The sequence below is a fragment of the Eubalaena glacialis genome, chromosome X (genome assembly GCF_028564815.1).
Source record: "Eubalaena glacialis isolate mEubGla1 chromosome X, mEubGla1.1.hap2.+ XY, whole genome shotgun sequence".
Lineage (NCBI taxonomy): Eukaryota > Metazoa > Chordata > Mammalia > Artiodactyla > Balaenidae > Eubalaena > Eubalaena glacialis.
This window is the reverse complement of record NC_083736.1, coordinates 130,242,214-130,268,644: the sequence shown is the minus strand read 5'-3', so window position 1 is coordinate 130,268,644 and position 26,431 is coordinate 130,242,214. Positions and strand designations below refer to the sequence as shown.

Here is a 26,431-nt window from a genome sequence, read left to right as displayed (position 1 = left end):
CGAAATATCCTATAATTTTTGTGTTCTCACTGCAGTTCTTTCAGTTCCATATTTTCCTTATCCCCTTCCAAGTTTAGCTGGATTGCAAAGTTGTTTATGATTATGAAATAAAAACTAAAAAACAACAACAAAAACCCGACAGTACAAGATCATTACCCACATTCCAGACTGGCAAATTTTTACACTCTGATAATATCCAGTGGTGAAAAACATATAATTCTAATACTCTATCGGTGGAAGTGTGCAATTAATATAACCACTTTGGAAAACAGTTAGGAATTATTTAATAAAATTGAAGACACACGTACTCCGTAGCCCAGCAATTCCACTCTTGAGTAAATACCATAGAAAAGTGCTTGTATATATGCATCAGTTTTCTTAATAAGTATGGAAAATGTTAGAGCTCAGAGCAGGCTCCAGAGAATGGTAATGTGCTCTAGTCTAGAAGTAACTGAGATCTTTTTACCAGATTTGCTCTATTTTTAAAAGCATAACAATTTTCATTTTCTTAGCTTAAGATTCCATTTAAAATATTTTAAGTGTATTAGCATATTAAAATCTACAGAAAGATAAAGACGCATTCCCCTGCTGTTGTTATGTTAATGGACATGTCATATCTTCTCTCACAATAACGGAAATCCAAAAATGAGCAGGCATTGTTTCAGGTGCTCAACAATGAATTAAAGGACTAAGGCTCTTTGTGTTTCACCATCATTACTGTAGGGGAGTAAAACTTGCCACCCCGAAATGTCTCTTTGGCATGTGGATTATTTGGAGCTGAAAACAATCAAGGCCCAAAAAACTCAGGGAGAAACTTTGTCCTTCCCCCTAAGTGCCTAAAAGAATGTAGATTAAAAAAAAAAAAAAAAAAAAAAGAATGTAGATAGAGGACCTGTTCCAGGAAGGGAGCTATCCCTAAAGATAACTACAATTACGAACTAGGTGTGTGGACAGGGACGGACTTAGCTAAGTCTGTTGGTTAAAATTCCTTTCTGTGTCCCAATGTCTCCGCCTGGCCCAGCAAACATTTATTTACCAAACATTTGCTTTCCCATCTCCATGTCAATTGCCTTTCTCCCCTTTGAAATCCCAAACAACTAACTACATCAACATCCTCTTTTGTTTTCAGCTGAGGATGGTATATAAGGTGAGGGTTTCAGCCATTTTGGTGAGTTACTCAGTGTTCCTGGGTCTCTTCCATGTATACATGTTACTAAACTTTGTTTGATTTCCTCCTGCTAATCTGTCTCATGTCAATTTAGACTAGCCAGAAGAATCTAGAAGGGTAGAGGAAAATTTCTTCCTCCCCAACATTACCATGTGGTTGTACGATGGCTCCTGTACTTCCAGGCATCACATCTGCGTGTTACAGGCAAAGAGGGTAAAGGAATGAGGCTAAACACATGTTATCTGTCCTTCTTTTCATCAGTAATCAAAATTATTTCTCAGAACACTACTTAGATTTTTCTTTCTTTCATCTTTTTGGCAAGAACTATGCCACAAGGTCAGCCTTGGTTGCGGGGGAGACTGGAAAACAAGAATTCATCTTTCCAGCCTCTGGAGTAGAAGAATGTAAAACAGAAATGCTTAAGGAATGAACACAGTATGAGCCAATACAATGCCAGGTACACTCACCTTACCTACCCCAAAGGGTTGTTATGAGGATCAATTGTGCTGTCAGATTTGAAAATCTTTAGAATTTACAAAGTGCTAAACACATGTAAGGAATTATTATGCTCATCTTTTGGAACTAAGTATCATTTGGTACGTTAGTGAACACACATTATGATTCAATGATTAATTACTGAGAAAAAGAACTTCTATGCAAATATTATACTAGATGATTTAAATCTATCTATTTTTATCTATTTTAAACATCAGCTAGCAACTGCTTGCTTGGGACTTTGCTCAGGATAGGATATTTCTACTTAATGAACCAATGTGAAAAATTCCTTTCTTTTCTAGGAGATGAATCTGGAAAGCTTGTCATATTGTTTGTCTCTGACTAAAGTTTCTACTGCAGATAGATGGAAGGCAAAGAGAAAATATTCCCTATAGTAATAGGCAAGGGAAAACTGATATTGATTTTTAAGATAAATTCAGAGTAACTCTCACAGGCTCTGGGTGTATCTAGGTCACTGGAAGAAAAAAAAAGACTGTAGCACTTTGCTGACAGATAGGAGAAATATAGTTATTTCTTACACATGGTTATTAAATGGATTCAGAACTTTTTATTATTATACCAAGATTATTTCAACCAAGTAGGAACTACATACATATATGAACAGAATGCAAGAAAATAATTTTGACAATACTATGCCTTTAGATCGGTTTTGAATAAGGAACTCGTGGTTAAATTAACTTTAAAATCCCAAATAAAATGACTTACAAATTCCAATCATTTCAAAGTGGCAGCTACTTCACACATGATTATGTGGTCCAAACAGAATACAGTGAATTAGTCAGTGGTTATTTCTCTCTCATCCAACTCCAAAATCATTCAAGGTACCACAGGGCCATTCTAGGCGTTTTCAGAATTACTAGCCTTAAGTATTGACTGAAGTGGTAATTTAGCAATCTCAACAAATGAATCCAATGGACTAGAAAGAAGAATATCTTCATTAGCTAGGAGTAAATAATAAAGTTAACAATAACATCTTTAACTACTTAATCAGTCAACAAAGATATATTAAGCACCTAATACGTGGCAAGCTCTACACTAGGCACTAGGGATACAATGGTGAACGAAAAGACATATCTGCCATGTCCTTTTATGCTACATACAGTGGAGGGTAAAAGACAAATTTTAAACGTACACTTAAATGATATCGTTCTTAAGTGCTTAACACAATTCCTAGCATATAGTACTCATTCAATAAATGTGTACAACTACTATAGATGCTATAAAAACAAACAAATAAATAGTGCTATGAAAGCATAAAGTAGGAGGACTAAATCTATTCTGGAGAGGTCAGAAAATGCTACATCTGATATTTAAAGCAAGTTCTGAAGGGTGAGTAGGTATTAACTCAGCAAAAAGAAGGCATACACCTTATTCGTTTCTAAAATGAACATTATATGCAGATTGCTCTATTCTCTGATCCCTAAAAATTTCTTACAATTACACGCTGATAACTTTGCTCAAGTCAATATCCCCTATTAAATGCTTTCCCTCCACTTTTTCACCAGTTCTGATCTCATTTCTTTTTCAAAGCCTAAATCTGTGGAATTACTCTGCAAAATTATGCCTTATTCCAACAGTGATATTTGGTCTTAATCATTAGTTATCTAGGAGCTAAGATATTTGGAATGTATCAATAGATGTGGTACTTTATTAAATGTCTTAAGTGTGTACAACTGGACTGTAAAAAGAAAGCCAGAAAAGGACAGAAATAAATATTTGGAGAAACACTGGTGAGGAATTTTCCAAAGTTAGTGACAGCAAACCAGAGACTCAAGAACCTCAGAGAATAAAAACACACACACAAACCTCAAACAAACATAAGCATATCATACTCAAAAACAAGGACAACTTCCTATTTCAGCTCCAACATGTAGAGAGCTTGGAAATCATCATTGCCATACATACAAGAAAAAAACTGAACAAACTGAAAACCAGTGACTTTCCTTGGAACCATTAAAGAATAAAAGTTGTAGGGCAAACCACTATCCCAAAATCTGGAGAGAAAGGTGAATACAAAGAAGAGTTGAGATCAATTTACTTGGATTAGATGCCAGTAGAGTCATAAACTGATAAGAACACTTAAACCATAACTTTGGGAAATTACTAGAAGCAGTGTGTAGACTAGTTTGAGAGCGAGGAATCCTTAGGGACTGCAGTCTTAGGGAGGCGTCCACACTTGTGAGTTTTACCTCCAGGGATCCCACCAAGTTCTCATGTTAAAAAGCTAAGAAAAATTCTTTTCATGTCTATAACAAGGGTGGGGGCAGTAACCAAGACCCGATTCTATGTTGTTTACAAGAAACTCACTCTAAAGACACAGGTTAAAAGTAAATATATGGAAAAAATATACCATGCAAACATTAAGCAAAAGGAAGACGAAGTAGCTATATTAATTTTAAATGATGCTGACTTTGGAACAATAAAAATTATCAGGGATAAAGAGGATCATAATCATAAAAATGTCAACTCTCCAGGGAAACAAAAAGATGTGTGTGTACCTTAACAACAGAGCGTTAAAATTTGGGAGACAAAAACTGTTAGAACTGCAAGGAGAAATAGAGAAATCAACTATTATACATCAACATCTGTCTTTCAGTAAGAATATAGTTAACCTGAACAGCACTATCAATCAAACTGATCTAATTGACTTTTATAGAATACTCTATCCAGCAACTACAGAATACGTGTTCTTCCCAAACTCACACAGAATGTTCGCCGAGACAGACCACATCCTGGGCCATAAAACATACCTTACCAAATTTAGCTTGCTGTATAGCACAGGGAACTCTTCTTAATACTCTGTAATGGCCTATATGGGAAAAGAATCTAAAAAGAGTGGATCTATGTATATGTATAACAGATTCACTTTGCTGTACACCTGAAACTAACACAACGTTTAAAATCAGCTATACTCCAAGAAAAATTTTAAAAAACGTTACTTTACCAAATTGAATAGGAATTATGCAAATTATGTTCTCAGACAACAGTAGAATTAAACTAGAAATCAATAACAGAGAAATACTTGGAAAAGTCCCAAATATTTGGAAATTAACCAACACACTACTAAATGACATACAGGCCAAAGAAAAAGTCTCAAGAGAAATTTTAAAATATTTTGAACTAAATGAATATGAAAATACAACCTATCAAAATTTGTGAGATACAGGGAAAGCAGTGCTTACAAGGATGTTTATAGTCTTCAATGCATATATTAGAGAAAAACAAAGATCTGCAATCTATAACTTATGCTTGCATCATAGAAAACTAGAGAGAGAAGAGCAATTTAAACCTAAAGCAAGTATAAGAAAGGAAATAATAAAAATTAGAATAGAAGTAAATGAAACTGGAGACAGCAAAGTAACAGAGAAAATCAAATAAATCAAAAGTTGGTTCTTTGAAAAGTTCAATAAAATTGATAAACATCTTCCATGCTCACCAAGAAGAAAGAAAGAGGATGCAAAACACCGATATCAGAAATGAAAAGGGGTACAGCAGAGATTGGCACAACGTTGTAAATCAATTCTACTTCAATTAAAAAAGTTAAAAACAAAAATTAAAAAACCCCAAAACAATAAATAAATAAATAAAATTGATGCAAAGAGAGAAAGTTAAAAAAAAAAAAAAGAAATGAAAAGGGGGCCATAGCTATTGATCCCAATGAACATACATAGAACTTTCAATTATGATGATGGGGAGTCTGTCTTGGTTTTAATTATGCAATGCTTTGGACACATAAAAGGATGGAGAGAAACAAAGAAAGATGAAGGTAACAGTTCTGTTTTATAGTAGTACTAATCCACTGGAATAATGAGTACAAAAACCCATTGAAAACAGAGATAATAATAAAGTACCAAAGAATATTTATTAAGAAAAGTTCAGGAAAAGTATTAAGTAAAATGCAAAAACTTACACTGAAAATAATTAACTCATTTAACAAACATCTATTGAGTACTTACTATATGTCTGACACCATTAGAATTTCTTGGGTTATAGCAGAGAACAAAACACTCAAATACCTCTGCCTCCATGGACTTTACATTACATTGAAGAAGAGAGGTAATAAACTGTAAACATATATAATAAGAAAATTGTATATTAGAATTTGATGACTGCTATGGAAAATTGAAATACGGAGAAAGATAAAAGAGTAGGGATATGGCTACAAGTTTTAATACAACACAGGGTGGTCAGAGTCAGCCTCGTTGTGAGGTTGAGAGCTTAGCAAAAAAATAGAAGGAGGTCTTGAGGCATAAAGTAATACAGATATCTGGGGAATGATCTTTCACGGCAGAGGAAACATGGCACAGGCATTCTAGGAAAATCAAGTTCAATGTGGCTGAAGAAGAGTGAGAGAAATAAGCGGTTAGGTCATATAGGCAACAAGGGATCAGATCAAATAGGTCTTTGTAAGACCTTGTGGGATTTTTTACTTTACTTTGATTGAAAAGAAAAGCCATTAAAGAATTTTGGAGAAGAGGATTAATACAATATAGTTTTAAAGGGATTATTCTGGCTACTGTGTTGATCACAGACTATACAGAGGCAAGGGTAAGATGCAGAGAGTCCTGTTAGGAGGCAATTTCCAAGATTTTGGCCTGAGCAACTAGAAGGATGGAGTTGCTAACAACTGAGATGGAGTAAGCTCTGGGTGAAGCAGGTTCATAAGGGAAATACTAGGAGTTCAATTTGCAATGTGCTGAATTAAAGAAGCTTATTAGATATCCAAGTGGAGACGTAAACAGTTGATATACTATTATAGTTTAGAGTTGGAGAAAGTAGACTGAGGTATGTAAATTTGGGAGTTGTCAGCCATAGATGGTATTTTAGAGCTATGCTTCTACATGAGATAATCAAGGAAGAGAGAGGAGAGATGAGGACCAAGGCTTCAATATATTCAAAATTTAGAAGACAGAGAGAAGAGGAAGAACTAACAAAAGAGACTTAGAAAGAATGACCAATAAGGTAGGAGTAAAACCAAGAGAGTGAAATGGAATGCCCAAGGATTGAATCCAGGAGTATATACATATTTAACTCTCTTTATGAGAAGATTTACTGTTGTAAAAATGTTCATTTTTCCCCCAAATGCATTACAGTTTTAAGGCAAGAAAACAGGGAGAGACTAAAAATCCCAGCATTATATTTTCCCCCAGCTTTTTATTTTGAAAAATTTTTTAAATACTCCAATGAATACTTGTATAACTTAATCTAGACTCACCAATTGTTACATCATACCATATTTTCTCTTTTTGCTGACCCATTTGAAAATAAATTACATACATCTTGACATTTCACTGCTAAATACTTCAGCCTGTAATTTCTAATAATCAGAATACTTTCTTACATACGATAAGAAAGTTACTGTAAATTCAACATCATCTAATATCCAGTTTAGATTTGTATTTCCTCAATTATCTTCAGAATTTTCATTTATAGGTATTTAATTTTCAATCCAAGATCAAATCTAGGGTCATATTTTGTCTTTGATTATTATGTCTCTTTAGCTTCTTAATCTAGACTAGTGTTCCTGACTTTATTTCTCCTATGATAGTGATAATTTTGAAGAACCCAGGTCTGTTGTCCTTTAGAATGTCTCATGTTCTCAATTGTCTGTTTCTACATTATTAGATTCAGGTTAAACATTTTGACAAGGACTTTATATGATTTCCTATATTTCTTATATCGCATCAGGAGACATATAATGTCAAATGTCCCATATTGGCGGTAATAATTTTGAATACTGGATTAGAAGAGTGACTGCCAATTCTCTCCATTTTAATAGTATCTTTGTTTCTTTGTAATTAATAAGTAATCTTTGGGGCAATATTCAAGGCTATGTGAATATCTCATTGCTCAATAACCTTTCACACAATTGGAATCTTTTGAATATACTTGATTGAATCAAATATTACATTGGGAATTGCACAATGGCAATTAAAAAATTCTATCATCATTTCTTATGCAATTATTAGTTGGCATTGGTACAAAGGAGATTTCCCTTTTGTCCTTCTCTCACTTTTTTTTAAGGTATCATGATAGACTCATGTTTTCTTTTAATCCATATATTATAATCCATTGTAATAATTATTCTTTTTTGAAGTCAGTAGAATATAATCAGCATGCATTGTTAGAGCTCATGCAAAAAAGAGGTAAAACTGAGATAAATTCCAAAAAAAGAATAATAAAGCCATTACTAACACCACTGAAAGATCAAACTTTTATTTAGCATGAGATAAAACACCTAACAGATATATAAAAAGACAAAATATGTGGCTCAGATTCTTTGGAGAAAATTTTACGTTTGAGGAAAAATTAATATATATATAAATGCAATGTATACTGCAGAGACAAAAATTTCATCTAGAGAAATAAACATAAGATTTTGAGATTAAATTAATTTGCAAAACAATACACAAACACACACAATGATCTTGTTATTATACAGAGAATGAACAACAAAATTTCTATGTACTGAAGTGAGAATAAATTACATTCATGTGTGTATATATTTGCACAGCTGTGCACTGATTTGTTTGAGCATGGAGAAGGAGATCCCAGGATATGTACCAGGCTATTGACATTGAGTAGTACCCTTGGGTGAATATAGTGGGTTGTAATAATGGGAAAGTTTTGACCAGAAGCAGAATAATGGAGGAACATCATTACTTATCTGTATTTATTTTTGCGGTCTCTCTAGCAACAATGACCATATATTCCTATTGAAATAACAATGTTAAATAAGAAAATATATCTTAAAAGACGAAAAATCTTGGATTATCACTTTTTCACTTTTTGTGATCTTACAAAAGGTATTTAACTTTTCCTCTTCAGGTGTCCTTTTATGTAAGCAAAAGAAAAAATTTATTACTAATAAAAAGAGCAATAGCAGCCTCCATTTATTTATTACTTATGAGGACTCAGCTACTATGTTTCATGCAGTTATATGGATTGTCTAATTTTATTTACTGCACAATAATAATAATAGAAACTACTATTACTATATTAAAGGGTTGTTGAAAAGATAAATGCTCACATATATGTGTATTTTTAATTTAATTTAATTTATTTTTTTATACAGCAAGTTCTTATTAGTTATCCATTTTATACATATTAGTGTATACATGTCAATCCCAATCTCCCAATTCATCACACCACCACTCCCCACATATATGTGTTTTAATCATGTAAGCTGATAATCAGTATATAAGTTAAGGGGTTATAAGTATCATGAAAATGCTTTACAGCATAACAATACATGATAATATGCTGTATGCTTATGTAAGGCCTACATATTTACTGCATAAGAAGATAATGTTAGAAACCATCTTACTAACTTGTTGCCTTTACCTTTTGCTACAAAATTCCTTTTATTCTGCCATAATGAAGGATCACTAGTGAGTTTAGGTTTTATGAGTAGGCACTATAGTGCACACTAAGTACGTTACCTGAGAACCTATATCATGGTTGAGACATAAAACACAGTTATATAAGAAAGGGATTGTCTGGGTGGAGAAGAGGGAATCAGTGCCAGAAGTATATCTGCTGTCACATTTGTTCTGTATGACCAAATATAGCATAAACTGAATACAATTCATTGAAATGTGAATTGTTTCCAATACTATAAAGCTTCAAACACATTGATGATATTATAATTATCTACCTAGAAAAATCTAAAGAATCATTAGGAAAACTGATAAGTTACAAAGTAGTTCAGAAAAGTGTATAGACAGAAAACAGGTATACAAACATTTAACAGAATCTTTATATACTAGTAATAATCTTTTGTAAAAGGCAATAGAATTAAGAAGCCATTTACAATAGAAAGAAAAAGCAAAATACTCAGAAATAGGTTTATCATGAATGGTTAAAACCTATGTAAATTTAGATGGAAAAACAATCATTTTCCTGGAAAGGATGAATCTAAGTGAGACTGGGGTAATTTCTACATAATTAGTTTGATATTTAATTAATTTATATTAATACATAAGTTAAAATTCCAATGTGGCTTTATTGATTATTTGAAAAAAGTTGTTTGATAAAATATTACCTGCATGAATATGGATAAGGTTAATCAAGATAAACCACCGAAAACAAAAAGAATGAAAATCTCTGACATATCAGGTAGGATATTGTACGGCAAAACTGCAGTGAATAAAAAGAGGGAGATCTGGCTTGAAATTCAGAGAGAGAGAGAGAGAGATCACTGAGAGAACATGAATGCATAAAATACTACTGAATGAAATTCACCAGGCAGGTTAGCACCGATTATGGAAGAAGTATAGTATGAAAGATATGTACCTGTGGGGATTGAGGATTATTATTTTTTTTATAAGTTTGCATATTTTTGTGAGAAAAGATTACACTTGTTATTTATAATATCAACATAAACATACGTGTATGTAAGCATATATGATGTATTTGTGTATGCGTGTGTGTTAACCTTAGAGCAGACACTGAATGTAGGACTTTAAAGCAGTCATTTAACCCCCACAAGCCACACTTGTGCCTTCTGTAAAAATCCAGTAATTGCTCTTGAAATTAAATAAGAAAAAAAATATTAAGTTTTACTTAATGGTTACATATCAAGCAGGGGCTTAGTAACTACATTTAGGCGTTATATAATATATATCACTTAGAAAATCCAAGCAAACGACTAAAAGATGAGGTCTACCGGATAAATACTTCAGTAAGAAAGGCAGAGAGCAGAAAAAAATTAATGGCATCCCAAAGGCACAAGTATGCACGTCTGAGAAGGAGAGGAGGAACTACGGAGACACAGAGAATGATCACGTTTCTGGTAAAAATTCAGCTCCAAATGCCAGGCTAACCTCTTTGGGTTTCTGTTGGTTTGCGAACTGGTCCCCTTACATGGAGGTCAAGGAGAGAGGGAAGGAAGAGGTAGACCGCCCCAGACTGGTAGGCGGCAATTTACTGAGTAAGGGAATTTACATACAAGGCTTGTCTCCCAGGGCTGCATCCCCACTTGCTTGAATCTTAAAAGTTCATATAGAGGCCTTAACGGGGTTCAGTCATATACTCTGTCCAGATGTTCTCAGCAACACCTCGCTCTCTCGAGGCTGTGTCCTTGGAACAGCTCCCACTGTGGGAACAGTGAGCAGAAAGTATCTTCCAAGGGTGGGGAGGGGAGCGGAACCTCTGATTGCTCTGAACCAGCTCACAGGTCAACCAGCAGTCACATCCTTCTCCAGGAGCTCCCCCAACAGTTTCCTTCTTCCAGATCTTGTTTCTATATATCTCCCTGCCTTGTTAGATGATTTTTTTGTTGGTTTGTTTTGTTCAATTTTGGTTTCATTTGGTAATATTAGTGGTGCTCTTTGAGAAGAGTGGCACAAATTTCCTAGTCTGCAATTATTCCAAAGGAAAGTCCATACATAGAGCTTCAGATGGATTATGCTCACTTCATTTTCACAACAAAGTTATATTCTAAAAACGTACTAATTCCCTATTAAATATTTTATAATGACTGTATACAGCACAAAATGAACCAAATATTTTGATGCTTTCATTGTAAAGCAAACCAACAAACAAAAAATTCTTTTGGCTGTGTAAATAGGTATAATGTCTATGTACAAATAAACGTGAGTGGGTTTTTTTGAGCATGGAGTAGGTTGTGGAAGGGTATGTATGAGAACGCTTGCCATAAGAACATTGGGGTGCAAACTGCAATCAGAAGGGTAATGAGGGACATCAATAATTTCTCTGAACCTAGTTTTCTACTGTGTCTCTAGCAATAATAACCAGATATCTTGAAAATAAATAAGTGTAAGAGAAAAAGACATGTTTAATAAACATCTTAGGAGAATTACTTTTTTCCAGCATCACTGAGATTTAATTACAAATAAAAATTTATATATTTAAGGTGTACAAAGTGATGCTTTGATATATGTATATATTATGGAATGACTACCACAATCAACTTAATTAACATATCACCTCACATAATTACCATTTTTTTCCTGTGAGAACAATTAAAATCTACTCTCTTAGCAAATTTCAAGTTTACAATATAGTATTAAGTATAGTCACCATGCTGTACATTATATCTTCAGAATTTATTCATCCTGCACAACTGGAACTTTGTATATTGGTAATTCCCTGGTGGTCTAGTGGTTAAGACTCTGTGCTTCTACTGCAGCGGGCATGTGTTCCATCGCTGGTCCTGGTCGGGAAACTGAGATCCTGTATGCCGCGTGGCGCAGCCAAAAAAAAAACCAAAAACAAAAACGCGAAAAGATGTTCAACATCATTAGCCATGAAGGAAATGCAAATTAAGACTGCAATAAGATACCATTGCATAGTATTGGAACTGCTAAATTAAAAAACAGTGATGATACCAAATGTTGGCAAGGATGCAGAGAAACTGGATCTCTCATATATTGCTGAGGGGAATGTAAAATGGTACACCTGCTCTGGAAAAGTTTGGTAGATAATTTAAAAACTAAATATACACTTACCACATGACTCTTCAATCTTCCTCTTCAACATTTATCCCACAGAAATAAAAATTTGTCTACAAAAACTGTTGTACATGAATGTTCATAGCAGCTCCTTTTTTAATAATCAAAAAGTGGAAATAACACAAATGTCCTTCAATGAGTGAATGGTTAAACAAACTGTGGTACATATATACCATGGAGTGTTACTCAGCATTACAAATGAATGAACTATTAATACTCACACAAGTTAGATGGAGCTTAAGGTTATTACACTGGGTAAAAAAAAATAGAACCTCAAAATATTACATATTTATGATTTCATTTATATAACATTATCTAAATGAAAAAAATGTAGAGATGGAAAACAGATTCCCAGGGTTTAGGCATGGAGGTGGATGAGGAGTGTGTGACTGTAAAGGGGTGTATGATAGAGTTCCTCTGTGGTGATGGAACAATTATGTATCCTTATTGTGGTAGTGGTTATACAAATCCATATATGTGATAGCATTTCATAGAACTTACAGACGCACACATACACAGACACACAGAGAGAGAGAGAGAGAGAGAGAAATGAGTGCATGCAATAACTAATGAAATCTGAATAAAGTCTATAATCTAATTGATAGTATTCTACTAAAGTAAATTTCCTGATTTTGATAATGTACTATGGTTATGCTACCATAGTACCTACCATGTGGTAGTATGCTACCGTAAAAGGAAGCTGAATGAAGGATACACAGGAATTCTTTGTACTATTTTCACAATCCATTATGAATGTAAAATTACTTCAACATATAAAGTTAAATAAAAGTAAATAATAATGAAAATAATTAGAACAATAATGATCATTTGTGTTAGTATTAATTGATGGATAATCTCATATGATCCTCACAGCAATCCTATGATTTAGAAAATATTATTAATTCTACATCACAGGATTGCCATGAGGTGTCAATGAGGAAGTCTTTTGGAAGATTAAAAGCAACATAGAATTATAAGCCATTATATTATCACAACACATCTCAAATTTTTGTATACATCCCCTATAAAAGTACACAGGCATGCACACACACTTATATAGACATATTTACAAATCAAAATGGCCAATTTCACATATCAGAAAGGAGAAAACTCTGTCTTGGAAAGATCTTGCATTTCCTTTAATTTAGTCATCCTAGAATAAAAGGCTGTCATGAATTTGTCAAATTAACACTTGTTAAGTGGAGCACAGAGTGTCAGATCACAGCAGAATTTGAAATAGAGAAGTTTATTACTCACAGGTCCTGGAGGAATTACGGGGCACCCCTTGAGGGGTCACACAGGGAGGTCAAGGCAGAGTGCAGCCAGAGGGAGAGACAGGACCTAGGGCACATGCCTTTATTAGGGTCCATGGGTGGAGTGCTTTGGGGTTTCCAGGTTACAGTGGGATTGATCAATTCAAGTCAAAAGAGTGAAGTTTTGGTAAGCCCCATGGGTGTCTTATCTAAAGGGCACATAAGAGGGGAGACTGTTGATCACAAGGACTCTTGGGGAAATTGTATCAGGAACTTATATTTACCTATGACTTTGCCAGCTGCTATGTAGGGCATGTGCTTGCATGAGGGACTCGTGTCTGTGTAAGGCCCCCTCAGGCCATTTGGTTGAACAAAATGGATGCCAAGGCAGCAATATCATGGAGTAGCTTAGCTAAACTCTCAACAAAAGCACAAAGTGACACTTTCATAAATATGGAAAGCCAATATTTAGATTAATATCTAAATTTAAAATATTTCATGAAATCCTTAAATAAAGAGGGTATAGCAGGCATTTGAAACACCAGATCCTCAATGGTATTGTAATGCTACAATAATGAAAACCTTGCACTATTGGCTCAATTAATGACAAAGATCAATATACTTAATTGAGAGTTGAATTGCTCTTGCATAAAGTAAGTATTTAACAGAAATAGACATCCACAGATATATTATCAATTTATAACATAGCCGAACTCAGTCCATGTGTGTTAAAATTTAGATTTAAAAAAAAATTAGAATTAAAAAAAATAGGCATCATTATTTACAATTGCTAAGACATGAAAGCAACCTAAGTGTTCACGGATAGATGAATGGATAAAGAAAATGTGGTACATATCTACAATGAAATATTATGCAGCCATAAAAAAGAAGGAAACCTTGCCATCTGTGACAACATGGATGGATCTTGAGGACATTGTGCTAAGTGAAATAAGTCAGACAGAAATAATCTCACTTACATGTGGAAGCTAAAATAAATAAATAAAACCAAATTCATGGAAAAAGAGATCAGATTTGTGGTTACCTGAGGCGGAGGATGGGATTGGGAGAATTGGATGAAGGTGGTAAAAAGTTATACACTTACAGTTATAAAATAAGTATTGGGGATGTAATATAAAACATGATGACTATAGTTAACATTGCTGTGTGGTATATTTGATAGTTGCTAAGAGAGCAAATAGTAAAAGTTCTCACAAGGAAAAAACATTTTTTTATAACTATATGAGGTGATGAGTGTTAACCAAACCTCTTGTGGTCATCATTTTGAGTATATGTGTGTCAAGTCATTATGCTGTACCTCTTGAACTTATACAGTGCTCATTGTTAATTATATCTCAGTAAAACTGGAAAAATAAAATAATTTTCAACCCCCCCCCAAAAAAAAGGCATTACTTACTTTCACCCAGATGGAGGTTCATGATGAGTTATTTAATGAAAAAGATGGATTATGTAAGATTAATTCTACTTGGTAAAAATGCTATTTTGTTTCAAGGTCTCCAGTGAGTCACCGGATCAAGATGTAGCCTTAGTCAAACTCTATAACCTCCCTTGGAAAATTACTCCAAACTGATTACCTGAAAGCTCAGGTAACAGCCCAGCTAATGGACAAGTGTTGAAGTCAGTGAGAAAAACACACATGATCCCATGTTTTCAGAAGCTACCAAGGCCAAACTTTATGGACTGGCTTTGAAGAGACAGAGAAACATAAATGCTGTTATTATCACAATATTTGATTCTATACAACGACTTGCATGAATACATGCAATTTTGGAGTATTATATATATTTCTAAATGTGGCAAATGTTGAATAAAATGAACTAGGCAATTAATATTGATTAAAGAAGAAGTATGAAATGAAGGGTAATGGAGAAGGTATTACTTTTGTTTTTTTATGTTCCGTTGCCTGGTATCACTAGCAATGGTGAAAAATAATTTGCAATGTTATTAAGAAAATTATTATGAAAAATAATAAAATAATTGATACCATAGATCAGTTATTTGATATGTTGTTGCAAATAAGAAAAAAATGATAATAATGATAATCATTAACACTTGATGCTTACTTACATTTTCTGGCAGAGAGCTTAGTGCTTATATGTAGATTATCACCCTTGACCCTCACAACAATCTTACTCTATAAAAATATTATGAATTGTATATCACAGAATTTTCATGAGAATTCAGTGAGGCAACATACGTAAAGACCCTTTTGGAATCTGAAAAGTAGTAACAGAAACATAAACGGTGTTATTTATACTATCACAAAATTAAATTTCATTAAAAATACACATTTAATAATCACATTTGAGGGAGTTCTCTGGTGATCCCTGGTTAGGACTCTGCGCTTTCACTGCCACCGGGAAACTAAGATCCCACAAGCCGCACGGCGCCGCCAAAAAATGTTTTTAAAAATCATATTTGATTTGCTGTTTAGAATTCACTTTGCTATCTATGAGATATGAAGTTGAACTAGCCCGGGACAACTACGGTAAGAAAAAGAAGAGGAAGTGAGAAAAGCAGCTGTCCCAGACCCCCGCCCAGCAGCAAGTCCAGGAGGCAGAAGGTGCTCTGGCCTCTAAAAGGAAGAAGCCATGTGCCCCGTAACTGCCCCCTGAGAAGCCCTGTGACAGCCCTGCCTCCTCCCACGGCAGCATGCTGGACTCCCCGGCCACCCCCTCAGCGGCCTTGGCCTCCCCGGCTGCCCCGGCTGCCACCCACTCGGAGCAAGCCCAGCCCCTCTCCCTCACCACCAAGCCAGAGACCCGGGCCCAGATGGCTCTCCACTCGGCTGCTTTCCTGTCAGCGAAGGCTGCCGCCACCTCCTCTGGCCAGATGGGCAGCCAGCCCCCCACCCTGTCCTGGCCCCTCCCCCTGGGGTCCGTGCCCACAGCTCTGCTAACGTCCCCCCCTTCCTTCCCAGCCACGCTACATGCCCACCAGGCCCTCCCCGTGCTCCAAGCCCAGCCTCTTTCCTTCGTCACCAAGTCTGCCCACTAAGCTGCCCCCTGACCTATGCAGGCTGTCACGTGACTCATCGAGTAGTAATGATGCAGAAGAAGAAGAAGAAAAAAAAAAGGAAACTTTATTGGTCAATATTTGACCACTCCGGACTGTTCTGTAAAGTGACTGGTAACAGCAGCACTTTACGTTCTGTAGATGTAAACAGTAGCTGATCTTAAGGCTTTTTTAAAAAACAAAACAAAACAAAACAAAAATCTTTAAAAAACAAGAACTGAAAAGTAGTGTGTTATTCTTCCTATATGTGCAGCGGTGGATGGACCTGGGCAGAAGACACCTCTGTCTCTACCTCCTGGACTCTCTGCCCTCCTCCCTCTTCCCATCACCCGCCAGCGTCCCGGCTTCCCCCACCCAGCCTGCATGTTGGTCGTTACTGCCATTTCTAGCCCGCAGCCTCTTCATCTACATCCCATTCCTGGACATTCCCTTTTACTTGGCCCACGTTTTTCTCCTTTGCTCAGTTCCGTGGGTTCTTGCCTTCATCTTCGTCCTCTGCCCAGTGTAAGGGTGTCACCATGTGAGAAGACACCTCGGCCTCGTTTGTCTCCACCAGCGTCCCCTTTCCCTCAGTGGCCCTAATGCCCCAGCCTCCAGCTTTTGGTGGGGGGAAGAGGTCCTCTGCAATGGTTCTTCCCCGCGTTTAAAGGGACTCAAGGTGCCTGCCACTTCCTCAGCGAAGACGCCTGTGTTCCACCCGCTTACCAGTCGAGATGTCCCCTCACAGCCCCGGAGTGTCAGACAGGACCTGGCTCTGAGGTCTGGCTCCTGTCACCCGGGTCTAGTCCGTGCTAACACAATCTGCCAAAGCTCTAAAGACCCTCCTCCCTCCCCCATCACCTCACACGCTTCTTCTGTATTTCCTTTCATTTTTATGGGGTTTTGGGGAACAATTTAAACTCCCAGTTGTTTATTTTCACAAAAGAAAATAAAATTGCCATTGCAAGAAAAAAAAATTTTTTTAAATCTTGTTTGATTTGTTTAGAATTCCCTTTGCTATCTATGAGATATGAAGTTGAACTAGGTTGTTAGTGATAGTCCCTAAAATAAAAGCTCTGCTTAACTTGTTTCATATGATTATTCATGAAACATTCTGATTACGATGATGTAGTGTGTAGTTTGGTTTTAATATCCCAATGCCCCAAACAAATGAATATTATTAATCACCTTAAAAAACTAAGAAAATCCACTGAAAATTTTTAAAAATCAGTAATATAGTTTGGTGAGAGAAGCAGTATTTAAGGAAGTAAATACAACCAGTGGCTTCCCTATGTATCAGCAATAAGTCTTCTAAAAATAACAATTCATAAAAGAATCTATCCACAGCAGAAAGAAAAAATTAAAAGATGTCAATGAATAAATTTAAGCATACAAAATGTCCTGGTTGTATATAAATACTGTCCTCTTGTGTGTGTGTGTGTGGGTGTGGGTGTGTGTGGGTGTGTGTTCCCACATGCAATAGATCCTGGATGGAAAAACAATCTACTGAAAATATCTAATCAAATTATAATTTGAAAGTGATTTTGTTTTTTAGACATTGGGCATAGTATTGTTACAGTCTAAGCAAATGAGAATACCTATAAGAAACCAAATAAAGAATGCCAATGAATAATATTTAATACATTAAACTGTACTATAAAACTATAATCATTAAAACAACCATTGGATCAATAGCTCAAATGGATATGGGGAAATTCAACACTTGCAACTCAATTCTCACCGTTAAATGGATACATTACACACATTTTTAAAGGTTGTATTTGAAAATATCCCCGAAATAAAAATCTACTAACAAGTACATCCTTAATGATTTGTTGAATGAGGAAAACAATTAGCAGATGAGTGTATAAATTATGACTTCCTTTTTGTGAAATAAAAAAGGTTTAAAAAATGTCTCTCTGTTTACATATTATGGGTGAGTATATATAATTTTATGGGAGGAAAATGATGACGAGAAATTCTTACATGCTATTAGTAATTGTTAAGGCTAGGCTTCCACTAAGTTTGATAATTAAATGGAAGTATCAGGGTATATTCTCCATTGCAACTCAATCCATTAATTATTTATCAAATGTGTAACATGAAAATAATAAAATAATATAATGACAGAGAAGTTAATTCCAACACTTTAGCATTTTACTTACTTTAAAATACATATTATACATTATTTCCAAATACCAGAGTTATTTTTCTTAAGTTATATGAAACACGAGTTACCCATACCAATTATGATACCTTTAAAATTTTTCTATTAAAAAAAGCTATCAGCAACCAAGTTAATTGGTTTCTTGACCCACTAGGTGGGACATTGAAATAGAACAATTTGGTAATTGTGGGTTATTAAGATAGAAAAATAATGGAGGAAATGTTTAAGAGTAATCCTGTATCTTTAACAGCAAAACAACAAAATAGCAATATATTTGAAAGTTTGTTAATATATAGTTTTGTTGCTAAAAACTTAGTTTTGTACTTAAAGTTTTATACTTCCTTAAAACTTACCAACATATAAGTAACTTGAGTAAATCTATTAACTAGCTAATATTAAGTCCCACTATTAAGTTGACATCTCAATGTTGTTTGGCTTTCAGGTGTCTGTCAGTGCAACCCTGGGTGAGTTGGCACCAAAGTCTCTACAAACTTGTTTTGTGAGGGAGGACCTGGATCCCAAAATACAGAAGAGTATCAAATGTCTAAGAGGCTCATATTAGGCATAATCCCAAAATAAGTACCACCTGAATTGTTTGAGAGAAGAACCTAAGGCACATATTTTTGGGATGATGTGTGTGCAGGATTATTTTAATTGTGATTCATGAAGAGAGCTATTACCATTCACTTAGGAAAACCAAGAAATTCATGTTGAAAAAAATTGAGAACTTACAGTTTGCTCTGGAAGGAGGCAGGCAGACAGCAATTGTATAATAACCAATAGCTTTACCAATTATCAAAGTTAATCCATCAGTAATGGAAAAACAAAAACCAAAACAAAATGAAGAGATAATCTAAAATTCTAAAGGATAAACTTATCAGGTATTTTCAAGGACACTTAGGATGAAAAAAATTTTTTTCACAGAAAGATTTAAGAAAGAAGTTTCAAAAATGATAAACATATGGGAAAAAAGGCTCAATATTGTAAAGTTGTTAATATTTCATGAATTAACTTATAGTCATTTTAGAATTAAAAGTCCTAATATAGCCTAATGTAATTTTTGTAAGTTTAATTAAGTGAGGTAATGGTAATCTCCAAAAATAAATTGGTGGTATATGACATAGAAGCAATGGATAAGTAGAATAGGAAAAGCAATTGAATAATGGTTACTCTACTATAAAGCTATAATAATTTAGACAGTTTGCTGCTGGGTCAGTCATTGGTCATTGCAACTTATTTGAGAGGTAGCTGTAGCACAAAGTCAATATCTGTCAGAAAACCACACATAAATCCTCAATTTAAAACATATGCCTGAATTCAGCCCACATGGGTTAAAATTTAAGTTTCATAATTTTCAAACATTTCAGACATTAATTCATGAAGCAATCTGACTTAGACATCTGTGATGTACTTAGTTTTTATAGTGTGATGAAACATGAAAAAATAAATTTATACAATATTTCCCATTGTTAAAAAAATTCTCAAATACCTTAGAGTTTGTGTGTATGTGTGTGTATGTATGTATATATTAGGATTTCTTTTGAGCATACAGAAAAGTACGGAGGAAATACACTAAACAATTTGCCTTGCTTATAAAAGGGCTGGAGAAATATACAGGGTGTGATGGGAGATCATTGCACTTTCTTTATGTCTTTACATTATTTACTATTTCGAAATGAGCAAATATTTCTCTTTAATTAAGATACAATTTAAAAAGAAAATGCAATGTGGTTAAAAATGAAAGGAAACTTTGCTTAATTCTTCTATAACTGACAAGCAGTACACTTTGTGCTTTTAAGTGGATTACCTTGCTCAGTCTTTACACACATAAAAAAATATAGTATAGTTGTTAGTTCTACATTATAGACTGGTCAGAGTGACTAAAGAGATTGATACATGAGAAAATTATCACTAAAGAGCTTACAATGTTCAGGTCCATCCTTAAAAATTAAATATAAATAAATATAAAATAGATAAAAACATTTTCACTGCTGACTTTTGAAATGTTATTTAGAATCTATAAATTTTTACTAAAGTTAATCACATTATCAACTTACAATTTTGGAAAGTAACTTACAGTCATCCTCAATTTACAAAAAAAAGGCAATAAAAATCTTGTTTTTCTGTGTATATTTAAATACATACAGGCATATGTATTTTTAAGAGAACAACCAGGAAATATACCACATTGTTAATACTTCTTACTATAGGAGATATGAGACAGAGAAGGTTGGTGTGGGTGAGAAAGATTGCTAATTTTTATTATATATCCTTAGCTAGTTCCATTTGAGATAGTGAGAAGGAGTTATTTTGTTATTTAAAATAGTCAGTAGAGATAAAGAGATAAAAATGAAAGGTTCTACAGGCAAATCATTTCATAAGAAAATTTTAAAAGTCACTTACCTTCTAGAAACTATAAATTTTCTCTTCTGTAAACCAAAGATATTAACCATACTTAATATTAAATTTGGACAAAAGTAGCAGCACTGATGATGATTATTAAGATTTACAGACTACTTACACGGCAGGCTGACTGCTTGGTGTGTATTTGTGGATAATCTCACTTGAACCTTGTAAAAGTTCTATGATACAGATGATATTATTAATTCTGATGATTCAGTTCCTCTTGGAAATTGAGAAGAGATAAAAACAAGCTATTAAATTATCACATTTGCTTCAAAGCCAAAATACACATTTAATTATGTTCTCTTGATATCCTCCTTAGAAGCCAATTATCTATATATCAGGATGTGATTATCTAGACTAATCCTTCGTATTAGCTATGCTTAATCACCCCTATTCCATTAATTGTCATTTTATGCCTCAAGGTCTCAGATGAAACTGGAGTTCAAGAAACTTGAAACTCAGTTCAAGGAACTGCCACAGGTAAACACTGTGTATTGGCTGCCATGTGACTCTGAACTGACCACGTGAAGACCAGAATTTCGGAATAGAGATGAAGATCCCAGGTCTAAAGAACATGGGGTAAGGAGTGGTTAGGAAGACCCAGTCTCTAAAGCATGAATACAGTCTGAGTTGCTCTGTACTATTGTACATGTAATTTGCTGATTATAGTAATGCAGTAAACAGTTGGGGCAGCACTTAACATTTAGTAAATCCAAGAAAATGCAGTAAAGAATGATGACCTTCTCTAAGATAATTTGGTAGAAGAAACAGTTTTATTGAGATATAATTTACATGCCACAAAATTCACCCATTTTAATGGTGTATAATTTAAAGATTCTTAATACGTTTACAGAGCTGGGCAACTATCACCACAACCTAAGGCAACTACTAATCTACTTTTTTTCCTTTATAGATTTGGAGTTTCTGGACATTTCATATAAATGCAGTGATACAACCTGTGGCCTTTCTGTCTGGCTTTCATCTAACATAATGTTTTGAGTTTAATCCACTGGCAGCATATATTGATACTTCATTCCTTTTTATTACCAAATAATATTCCAGTGTATGGCTATATCACATTTTGTTCATCCATTCACCACATTGCGTGGACACATGTTTTCACTTTTTTTTTTTTATTTATTTATTTAAATTTTTGGCTGTGTTGGGTCTTCATTTCTGTGCGAGGGCTTTCTCTAGTTGCGGCGAGCGGGGGCCACTCTTCATCGCAGTGCACGGGCCTCTCACTGTCGCAGCCTTTCTTGTTGCAGAGCACAAGCTCCAGACACGCAGGCTCAGTAGTTGTGGCTCACGGGCCTAGTTGCTCCGCGGCATGCGGGATCTTCCCAGACCAGGGCTCGAACCCGTGTCCCCTGCATTGGCAGGCAGATTCTCAACCACTCTGCCACCAGGGAAGCCCCCTGTTTTCACTTTTTGAGGTAAATACCTAGGAGTGGAATTATATGCCAAGTTAATGCTAAATGAACATTTAACATTTTAAGAAGTTGCTATACCATTTTCCAAAGTGGCTGCATCATTTTTCATTCCAACAGCAATGTGTGAGAGTTTCAGTTTCTTTACATCCTTTTCAACACTTGTTATCACCTGACTTTTATATGTAATATTTTGCTAGGTCTGAAGTGGTATCTTATTGTGGTTTTAATTTGCATTTCCCTAACGACTAATGATTTTGAGCGTCACTTCATGTACTTCAGGCCATTCCTATGTCCTGTTTGTTAAAATTTCTGTTTACATTTTTTGCCTATTTTTAATGGGATTATTTGCCTTCTAATATATTCTGGGTACAAGTTCTTTATTGAATACATCATTTAAAAATACTTTCTCCCATTGTATGAATTGTGTTTTCACTTTATTAATGAAGTCATTTGAAGTACAAATGTTTTTTAATCTTGATGAAGTAAAATATACATTTTTTTTTAATCTCTTGTGCTTTTGGTGTCATAGCTAAGAAATATTTGTCTAACTCAAGGTTTAAAAATTTACCATTAGCTTTTTTCTAAGAGTTTTATAGTTTTAAGCTCTTAATTTACATCTATGATCCATTTCGAGTTAATTTTTAGGTTTGGTTTTAGGTAAGAGTCCACATTAATCCTCTTATATGTGGTTATCCAGTTGTCTCAGAATAACTTATTGAAAAGATTATTCTCTCCCAATTGAAAGGTCTTGGTACCCTTGTCAAAAATCAAATAACCATAGATATATGGTTTTACATCTGGACTCTCAGTTCTATGCCATTGATCTGTATGTCTATCCTTTTCCCAATACAACACTGTCTTGATTACTGTAGCTTTGTAGTAAGTTTTAAAATTGGTCAGTGTAAGTTTTCCAATGTTATTCTTCTTTTAAATATTGTTTTGGCTCTATAGATCCTTCGTGTTGCCATATGAATTTTAGAATGAACTTGTCAGTAGCTGTGAAAAAGACAGCTGGGCTTTTAATAGGGTTGTGTTGAATCTATAGATCAATTAGAGAGTATTGCCATCTTAACATTATTGATTCTTCCAATTAATGAGATGTTCCTCCATTTATTTAGATGTCCTTTAATTTCTTTCAGCAATGTTTTATAGTTTTCATTGTACAAGGTGTGGACTTTTTTGTTAAACATATTCTTCAGTATTTTATTCTCTTTGATGATATTGTGAATGGAATTTCTTCATTTTCATTTTGTTTTTTGGTTTTTTTGGCCATGCCACAAGGCTTGTGGGATCTTTGCTCTCCACCCAGGGATGGAACCCAGGCCCTGGGCAGTGAAATTGTGGAGTCCTAACCACAGAACCACCAGGGAATTCCCTTCATTTTCTTTTTGGACTGTTAATTGCTAGCATTTACACATACTATGACGTTTGCATGGTGACCTTGGGTGCTGAGACCTTGCTGAGCTTGTTTATTAGTTCTTGGTTTTTGTGTGTGTGGATTCCCTAGGATTTTCTACATACAGGGTCATGTTTTCTGCAAATAAAGACAGTTTTAATATTTCCTTTCCAGTCTGGATTTTGTTTCATCTCTTTTACTTACTTAACTGCACTGGCTAAAACTACCAGTACAATGTTAAATAAAAGTGGTAAGGGTAAATATCTCTCATTTGTTCCCGATCTCAAGTGGAAGGCATTTAGTCTTTCACCATTATACACCATGTTTTTAGTGGTGTTTTCTTGTGAATGCCAATCCCTGCTATACATGATCTTGCTCACCTTCTATCAGTAGACTTCTGTAGCTTGTTACTCACTGCATGCTAGCCTGATGTTGGGGATCTTCTCTGTTTCCCTGGTACAAGCTAAATCTTAGGTAGGCGAGATATTAGGTTCTTGTGGGCAGGCCTTTCTCAGCAATGTTGTCCCTCCCCCAACTGTAGGAAACCTCTAGATCATTGTTTTATCTCTCCCCCAGGAGTAAAGAATATTTTACTTTCCTGTACACCCAGTTTCAATGGGTCTTATTCTGTGCCCTGGGTAAAACAAGATTAGCTGCCCTTCTCCTAGAATCTTAAGACATTTGTTCCATAGTAGAGAAGACTTGGGGCAGAGTTTCATGACTTTCTCTCAACAATGGCTGCTCACTTCCTCTAACACTTACCCACTCTTTCTCATGCATTTCATGGACATTACCTTGCAAATGTTCACGATCTGTCTCCAAGATTCTTATACTCTCAAGTAGTCAACACTCATTCTTTTACATTTCACTAAAAAAAAAAAAAAAGCTAAAATAATTAGCTGAATATTTCTTACCTGCTTATCAACATAGGACTGGAAATTCTATCCAGCACAATAAGACAGAAGAAATAAACAAATGTAATACAAATCAGAAAAGAAGAATAAAAAAAACTGCATTTATTTGCAGAAAGCATGGTTTTCTATGTAAAATATCCCCCCAAAATATTCTGAAATTAATAAGTGAATTTAATTACATTGCAGGATATAAGATCAATATATAAAAATCAGTTGTATTTTTATATACTAGCAATGAACATGTGGAAATCAATATTTGAAATACAATACCATTATAATCACTCAATATGAAATACTTAGGTGTAAATCTAATAAAACATGTCCAGAACTCATATGCGGAACTTATAAAATGCTGATGAAAAAAAAATCAAAGATCTAAATAACTGGAGACACATATTCATGAACTGGAAGAGTCACCATGGCAAAGGTGCTAATTTGCCCCAACTTGATATACAGGTTTTAGGTAACTCCTATTAAATTTCCAGCAAGACTTTCTTTAGATACAGACAAGAGTATTCTAAAATTTGTATTGAAAAGACAAAGAAACTAGAATAGCTAAAAGATATTCTGGAAAAAAATACAGTAGGAGGAAATACTCTGTCCAAATTCAAGACATATTACATGGTTACACTCATCAAGACTATGAGGTATCGGCAGAGAGACAGACACGTTGATAAATGGAACACAATAGACAACTTAGAAGTAGCCCACACACGAGTATGGACAACTGATTTTTGACATATGTGAAAAAGCAATTCAGTAGAGAAAGAATGGTCTTTTTAACAAATGCTATGCAAATTGGATATCCACAGGAAAAAAGAAGAAAAAAGAAAAAAGAACATGGACCTAAAATACATAATTCATACAAAAATTATCTTATTCCAACCAAATAACATAATCCATAACTCATATAGGTTTTAACTAGCTTACTTATTTACGGTCGTTAAGTTACAACATAAACTATGATCCCTGACACTCACTCAGTGAGAAAAACATGACTTTCTAATTACATTTTTTTTTTTTTTTTTTAAATTTATTTATTTATTTATTTATTTATTTTTGGCTGTGTTGGGTCTTCGTTTCTGTGTGAGGGCTTTCTCTAGTTGCGGCGAGCGGGGGCCACTCTTCATCGCCGTGCACGGGCCTCTCACTATCGTGGCCTCTCGTTGCGGAGCACAGGCTCCAGACGCGCAGACTCAGTAGTTGTGGCTCACGGGCCTAGTTGCTCCGCGGCATGTGGGATCTTCCCAGACCAGGGCTCGAACCCGTGTCCCCTGCATTAGCAGGCAGATGCTCAACCACTGCGCCACCAGGGAAGCCCTCTAATTACATTTTTAATGAGGAGTTAATTTTTATTTTAATATAAAACATGCAATGGAAATTGTATGTGCCTGTTAATATTTACAAATATATTATATCCTGATAACTTGTTTATATACCAATGTAATAATTTTTATGTATTTATAACAGTTTATGCATAAGTTTGCCGACAATACCAAGTAGATATGTTAATTGTGGTTTTTGCTACTCTAAATAATTTTAATAAAATTTGCTATTTTTCTAATGAAAAAAGACTTCCAAGCCTATATTACATGATAATTTCATGTTAATTTTAGAAGCTAAATAGCTGTCATACATTGATCTCTGCAGTCCCCATAGTAACCATGAGATATTAATCTTTTTAATATTAA

The 26,431-nt window shown here is 34.7% G+C and overlaps 1 pseudogene; it reads left to right on the top strand.

Moving 5' to 3' along the window:
- Positions 1-15,881: 15,881 nt before the first annotated feature.
- LOC133081924 (transcription factor 7-like 1) lies at positions 15,882-16,454 on the top strand (annotated as a pseudogene).
- Positions 16,455-26,431: the final 9,977 nt, after the last annotated feature.